Here is a 7,292-nt window from a genome sequence, read left to right on the forward strand (position 1 = left end):
GGAATCATTATGCGGTGACAGTGATAAATGACGCTGCAGAAATAGCAGGCTTTTTTCCCCCCCTAACAGTCCGGGAGCCCAGGGGCTTTGGGGGCCTGAACACAGTCACCAAGGAAACAGATGACATCCAAAATGGCACCAAAGGAAAAAAGAAAACAAAAAAGAGCAGTCCTTTCTTTTGCCTTTCACTCTCCTTCTCCCGCTCCAGACCCCCACCCCCCACCCCCAATGGATCCAAAGAGTTAGTTTTGGCTTTAGAAACAGCTGCCACACAGGCATTTAGTTATTTCACACATTAAAGCCCTGGAAGATTTCCTCTGTCCACTACATAAAATACAAAGCTGCTGAGACTGCTCAGGAGTTTATTAACTACCTTCTAGCGAGAACCTGAACAAAAAGCAGATCTTGCGTTATCACGATTCTAGGACAAATGGCCCGATTCGGCAAATCTCCGCCCCTTATAAGACAGACACACACTTTGTACAGAAGGTCTTAGTGTACTTTGCGTCTTCTAACGGTCTAGTAAGGGCGGCCCTTTTGCGATTCCAAACCTTGAGCCGGGGAGTCCTTCTTACACCTCCAGTAAACACAGCAAAGTCACACAAAGAGGATAGACACACAAAGACTAACGGAATGGTAGCTTTAGAATACAAGATCAAGTGCACACTCTTCACATCCACAAACCTATTCCTTGGGGCGGGGGATATCAAACACACTTGGAGATTTTCGCTAGGATCCCCGGGTGGACATTCGTACAAGTCATGGCTTTAGGATCAACGCCTAAGGCAACCCAGAGGAACAACAGCCTGCGAAAAACTTCCTAAATTTCTCGGTCTTGATGCCCGCCTAAACATCTACCCAAACTCTCTGGAATAACTGCTTATATTGTTGACTAGTTGCCGTGGGTGCGCTTCGCATGAAAATCGATTGGCAGTGCAATGCGATAGGTCGACTCGGGAGTAAATCCTTTTGCGCTCAGTGGCGCTTACTCCTAGGTGAGTTGCAGCCTTCTTCAGCACAATCATTCAGCAGCGCATTCTAACTGGAAAGGTTCCCTTGAAAACCTGCCCCTTAAGGGTCTATGAGTCTGAACGCTCATGTACGTGCGTGGAAGATGGTGTCTTTGTCAGCCTAAAATTGCTTTTCACTGCTAGCCACACTTGGGCACAATTCCAAAATTCATTCACAAGTTGTGGAGCAAGCCTTTGCACACAGGAGGAGCGACAGATTCACTTTTAAGGCATAGTTTACCTTTTTATTTTATTTTTTAAAATAGGGGGGAACCCTCCACACATCTTCCCATCTTCCCAAACACACAACCCCCACGACTTTTTAAGGTGCCGCTTTTAACTCAAGCGTCCGCCACCGTTTGCGAAGCACCTTGGAGACAGCAGCCGGCGAAAGGCAAGTCGCTCGCCTTGGGAGGTTTGTGACCGGCAGCGGCGAGGAGAAGCCACTGGCTGAGTTTGCTATTCCGGGTCCCTTTAGGGACTTCTCGGACTTTCGGGTGCGTTTCGCTCGGCTGGAAAGGCTCCACACGCACCCCCTTACACGGGGATTCCTTCCAACACACACACACGTTGGATGGATTTCGATAAAGTAGGAGAGGATATATGGAACTGATATTATCCCCCCGATCTCAGGTGAGGGAGGTTTAGAGCTTGAGGAAGAATAACCTTTGTTGGTTACACACACATACAGGTTGCACGCCTTGCAGGAAGGAGGGGACGAGAAGGTAAGGAGATGGCTCTCTTCTTTACACTCTCGCACACACTTTGAAGGATCCGACGGTGATTTTTGACACTGGAGAAAGAGAGAGGAGAAGTGGGGGGCCGGGGAGAGAGACTGCCACTCCAAGCACAGAAATGTCCCCAGGTTCCCTGCTCTGGGCTGGGTGATGCTGGTCCCACCCTTTCCTTCAGTGCAGATGAACCCGCAGAAAAGGGCTCTGGTCGGAGGAGAGAGAGGCCGGCAGGGCCTGGCGGCCAGGGCTGCACTGAGAGGTGGGCATAAGAGGCCGGAGGAGACAATCGAGAGCAGGCTGGCTTGAACAAGAAAAGAAACAAAGCGGTTATCTTCTGAGAAGGCTGGAAAGTTGAGTGGGTGAGGGGATAACAGCTAATCCCGGCTTGTGATGCCGGATTTTAGGCGGCGGGGGCAGACTCACACGTGGTGCTTCTTTTGCCAGCTGACACGTGTTCCGGGACGAAATCCCACCCCCGCGCCCACGACCAGAAAGAAGCGGAGCAAATCGCCCTTTTCTCGCCTGCTCCTCCTGTTTTTCCCTTGGCGGGTCGAGATTGTCTGCAAACAAAGCTGGGCGAGGAAAAGTTTTGCAGGACTTTAAAAAGGAGGGGGCGGAGAAAAGGGGGGAGACCTCCGTCCAGCAACACACAAACACCAGCATCCTCCCCCCCCCCTCCCAGGAAACGAATAGCAACAGCAACAAAAATCCCCTCTCCCAAATCCGTGTCGTATCGATCCAACTGCTTCGCCTTTCCGTTGTTTTTTCCTTTTTGGAATAAACCTGCCCTATACTATCCAACGCCACTTCACGGTCAGGGAAAAGGCAGGGGAGGAGCGGGTCGCGCTGGGGAGAAAAGGAGGTCTCTCTGTTCACAACAGCCAAAGGGGGAGCGGAGGGGCCATTTGTTAACTTGGGAGGAGGACGGAGACGCTTCCGATTCTGCGGCTGACAAACGCAGGAAGAGGCGAAGCCCTTTGCCCGGCTGGGCTAGTGGTCCCTCCCGCCCCGCTCGGGGGTGCTGCCTCTAGAGGGGGCCTTTCGCCCCACCCTCGCCCACCCCACCGGACTCCGCTCTGCAGGCTCCTGGGAAAAGCCGGGAGTTCAAATGCAGACAACAAGATCTCCACGATTCAGCTTCTCCAAACAAACAGGCGCGCGCGCGCACACACACACACACACACACACACACCTTGCCCAGGAAAAGTGACACGGGCAGCAGCAGACTTGGGGTGGATTCGGCGACGGCACTGATAAAAATAAGGGCAAGGTGTATTAAATCAAAACAAAAATAAAACTAAAGTATTGTTTTAATGGCAGTGCCCCTAATCTTGGAACAATTGCATTATCCGCGCAAGAACTCTACGGAGCACCTTGGTTGGGGGTTTAAAGGCGGGGGAGAGGAGGTGGAGGAGGGATCATGCCCAAACACGATGGTAAAAGTTCTCCACTACCAGCTGCCCGCACACCCCGCCGACCAAGCGGGATTTCTCGCAGTTTCTCAAGTGACACTCGACTCGGTGCAATACGGTACCCTCGCCGCGCACAAAACAGGCAAAGAGGAAGCCCCAGCGCGCATGCGGCAGCGTCGGACAATCTTTGCAGGGGCGGGGAGGGGGGGGGGAGAGAGAGCTGACAAAAAAGCAAGACCGGCGGGGACGCCGGAAAACTTTTGCGCGGAACTTGGGGGAGGAAAAGGCGGCGGGATCAGGGGGCTCCCCCTCCAGCCAAGCCCCGCGACCAGCTCCCTCTCTCTGCAAATGCTTCCATGCAGAATGGCCAAGGCGCAGAGCTGCCCGAGCGGGTCCCCTTCTGCGCTCCAAAGTATTTTCCCTAGCAAGCACAAGTGGGAGCCCAGATTTGGACTCGGGGGGCTCGGGAAGAAGAAGCACGAGGACGGGAGGGAAGGAAAGCGAGGAGGAGGAGGAGGAGGAGGAGGAGGAGGAGGAAGAGGGCGGGCTCCTACCTATCGGGTCGTTTTTCCATATCCCCAAAAGATGGCAGTCGAAGCTGACATTCCTTCTCCTTGGGCTCTGCAGCGGGTGGCAGCGAGAGGGGGAAAGAGCGAGAGAGAGAAAGGAGGAGGAACGGGGGGAGAGAGAGAGGGAGGAGGAGGAGGACAACTGATCTGTTTTCAAACTAATCCCTCCAGAGATTTTTAAATACAGACAACCGCACTCCGCTCACAGCGCTGCAAAACGGGAGACGTTTAAGCGCGCGCGCTTGGAGAGCTTCCCTTTTCGCACCGCTCCGCGCGCGCGCTGGGAATCTGCGGAACAGAGCAGCAGACGCGCCAGAAACCAGGACATCTTTGTTCGCTGCACACACACACAGCCGCGCGCATCGCTCCACTCCCACAAAACACACGCGCATTTTCCAATACAGACATAAATTAATCTCGCTTTCTTTGTGCTAGACGGCTCTCGGAAAACTTCATTCCCAGCTTCGTTTTTGAAAGTGGATCAACGGCTACGGCAGCAGCGCCTTGTCTCTCCATAGAGGGTTACTGGGTGCTCTAAGAGGGAGGGAAACGGCCTGTTTCTTTAGTTTCTCCTTTACTTAAAGCAGATCCAAGTGCATGAATTGCAGTCTGGTTGCCAAATAATAATAATAAAAAACTTTCCCCCTCCCGCCCCCCAACACTCTCTCTCTCCCTCCCTCCCTCCTTCTCTTTCTGTTGCTGCTGCCTTTGCTTTGAATGTGGGTAGCTAGGAAACAGCGAGCAGGCTGAGAAGGCGGAATTTCCAACGTGTAAAATGTTCTTAACGGAGCCATTGAGAGTGTGCAATAAGGCGTGAGGGGGAACTAATCTCTCCATTTAAATGTTTGTGGCAATTTTATCTAAATGAATTTTAATGCTAAACGAGGGATAATTCCCTATTTGTAACCCGTTTACTTTCTCTTTCCTTTGCCTGTAAAAGCCGTCTAACATCATGCGATGAACAATAACAAAACAAAACAAAAAACATACTCTCAAGGCATATTATTCATTAATGTGTTATAATTGCAGCTGATTGTCTTGGCAGATAATACAGAGAGGGTTTGGGGTGTGTGTACACACAAACATACCCCAAACCCTCTCAGCATTTTTAATATATATATATATATATATATATATATATATATATATATATATATATATAGATGTCCCCCTTTAATAACGTGAAATGCACAAAAATAAATCACGTCGATGAAAGCAATAAAATCCCCCTTCTCTTGAAAAAGTGGTATATTCGGGTATTTTTCCACTCTTGAAAAGGAGTGGTTTTAAGAAAGGATTTAACACTGGCAAAGAGCTTAACAGTTTACGTTTTGGCAATGCATGCATTGTTAATATCGCCTCATGCTGCAGAAAGAAGAAAACAACAATTTCCTGACCTTACAAAGTTGGAAAGGGGAGCTTCCTCAGACAAGGGGAAGATGAGAAAGGTCATTGGCTGGCAACTCTCCAGAAATCCACCCCCTCTTCTGCCATTGATGCAAGTGGCTTGATGGTTATGTACTGGGGTACCACTATCCTATCAGCTGTGGAGCTGTGTATTATGGTATTATAACTCCAAACAGATGGACAAAATAGAGTACTTAAGAGGAAAGGCTACTATTTAATTGGGTGGGGGGAGTCATTAGCTGACAATGAAAACAAACTGCACTTCCTTCTAAAGAGGGCAAAATCAAATGAGAGTGTTTAGGACAATAAAACAAAGCTTTGGCCATGAAGGGAGATTAGTTTGGGGGAGAAGATGCATGGCTTAATTCAGTGCCAGGGTTTAAATCCTGGAATAGGTGCAGTGCTGTTGGGCATGTGCAGAGTGCATTCCCTTACCATTAACAGCGGAAACTATGAGCATGGCTTCCGGACCACAGTGGGGCTGCTACTAGTCACCCTTCAGGCCTGGCATCTCTTATTTGAGGAATCTGGCACTGATAATATCTCCAATCCCACACCAGTAAAAAGGAGAGAAGCAGAATGCTTCAACAGTAGGTAAACACAGCCTACTAAAGCAACAAAACAATTGGCCCCTCTTAAATCAAAACGTGATTGTTATGGGTCGGTTCACGGGCTGACATCTATCTGAATGGCAGGCATCAGGGCTCTCACCACTGAGCTCTTTTGTTTGTGTTAAGTAGTTAGTGCTATCTTCTTTTAAAAGTTATTTTTTAAAATAGTGACTAGGACAAACCTAAAACATTTGTATATTTTTCATGCCTTTAAGAAACATTTACAACAGTCGTGATTTTATTTGGAAGAAAATTATGAGGTTTTCTAACCTAAACATGCTGTTTGGTTCTATTTAACCAGTTGGCTGTCTTGCAGAAAGTACAGCTGTGCTGGAAAATTGGTTAATGACCCAGTCTACAGCCAATCACAGCACAGTTTTTATTTATGAGCATTAGATTTTTTTAAAGTCCACCATCCTTTTACTACAAGTAGTTAATGCACACTTATTCAGATTTAGGAAGGTGTTTTTTTAAAAAAACCAAAAACAGCAACTGTGCTACACCCCTTCAAATGTCACATGTGTGTCATTTTAAAAGATGAAATATTTTAAATTCCACCCAGCCTTATGTAGTCAGTTCTTCCCTTTTTCTTTTTGCCTTGAAATCTTAAAATTTGATAATTCAGTTATCACCCTGAAAATATACAGGGTAAGCTATAAGAAAGTTCACTAGCACAGGGCAATGTAAAATAATTTAGTATGGGGGGAAGTATTAATAAGGTTGTCTGGAACTAAAATTTAATTATTTCAAGAGAGAAATTGACATATTACTATGAAATTGCTAGATTTTTGGAGGGCTGGGGCAGTAAAATAAAATTTTCAAGCAGTTGAGCCAGCGTGACAAAAATAATTTGCTTTTATTTTAGATTCAGATTTCATTACTGCACTCAAACTACTACAACTGGGCTTTGAGTTATTGTACAATCCAAACGGTTTCAATCAGAAACTCTAAGACTCAATGTGCAATGATTATTATTAATAATTAGCTCCTTGGTTTCTTGATAGAAAAAGGCTATCAACAAGCATTTGTTTAACCACAACAAAAGTATAATTAGCTTATCCCACTTAGTAAATCTGTATGCATGCCAACTCATACCAAACTGCTACTTTTACAAAAAGAAAAAAGAAAAGCAATAATACAGTTCATTTTTCCAGTCCTTTTTGCACAAAATTTATTTACAATGTATACATATATGCTCCATGATGGGACTATGGAAAAATGCACATGACTGATGTTTTGCCCAAAAAATAAAGTCAACATAGTAAAATAACTCTTCAGTTCATGTTCTGAGCGGCATAAAACAGGAAGTGATGTAGGTGGTTGTTGTTGTTGCTGCATGGGGACAGTGATGCTCTGATGTGACAATTAGGTTCAAATACACTTTCTCTTGGTTTCCATGCCTTCTCCTACCAGTCTCCTTAAGACACTGCCTGCAACAGCTGATTAATCATTTTCGAGGACTGCAGTTTTTCCCATCCTTCCCGATTTACATCTGTTCAGGCCAATTCAAATATGGTGAGTAAATGAATTAGACATGCAAATTCACGCC

General features: G+C 46.9%; 1 protein-coding gene and 1 long non-coding RNA gene across 3 annotated transcripts in view; both read right to left on the minus strand.

The window, feature by feature from the left end:
- Positions 1–3,825, minus strand: part of LOC309528861 — a 94,737-nt gene extending 90,912 nt beyond the window's left edge. The window contains exon 1 of the long non-coding RNA XR_014217930.1: positions 3,711–3,825. This is a non-coding gene — a long non-coding RNA (uncharacterized lncRNA). The remainder of the gene's footprint in view (positions 1–3,710) is intronic.
- A 2,755-nt stretch (positions 3,826–6,580) lies between these two features.
- MEIS1 (Meis homeobox 1) overlaps positions 6,581–7,292 on the minus strand; it is a 153,346-nt gene continuing 152,634 nt past the window's right edge. For both annotated transcript variants that reach the window (XM_082216434.1, XM_082216432.1), the window contains one exon: positions 6,581–7,292. This exon is cut by the window's right edge and continues 824 nt beyond it. The gene's annotated coding sequence lies outside the window, so the exon portion shown is untranslated.

The sequence above is a fragment of the Podarcis vaucheri genome (genome assembly GCF_965113315.1).
Source record: "Podarcis vaucheri genome assembly, chromosome: 3".
NCBI classification, from domain to species: Eukaryota; Metazoa; Chordata; class Lepidosauria; order Squamata; family Lacertidae; genus Podarcis; species Podarcis vaucheri.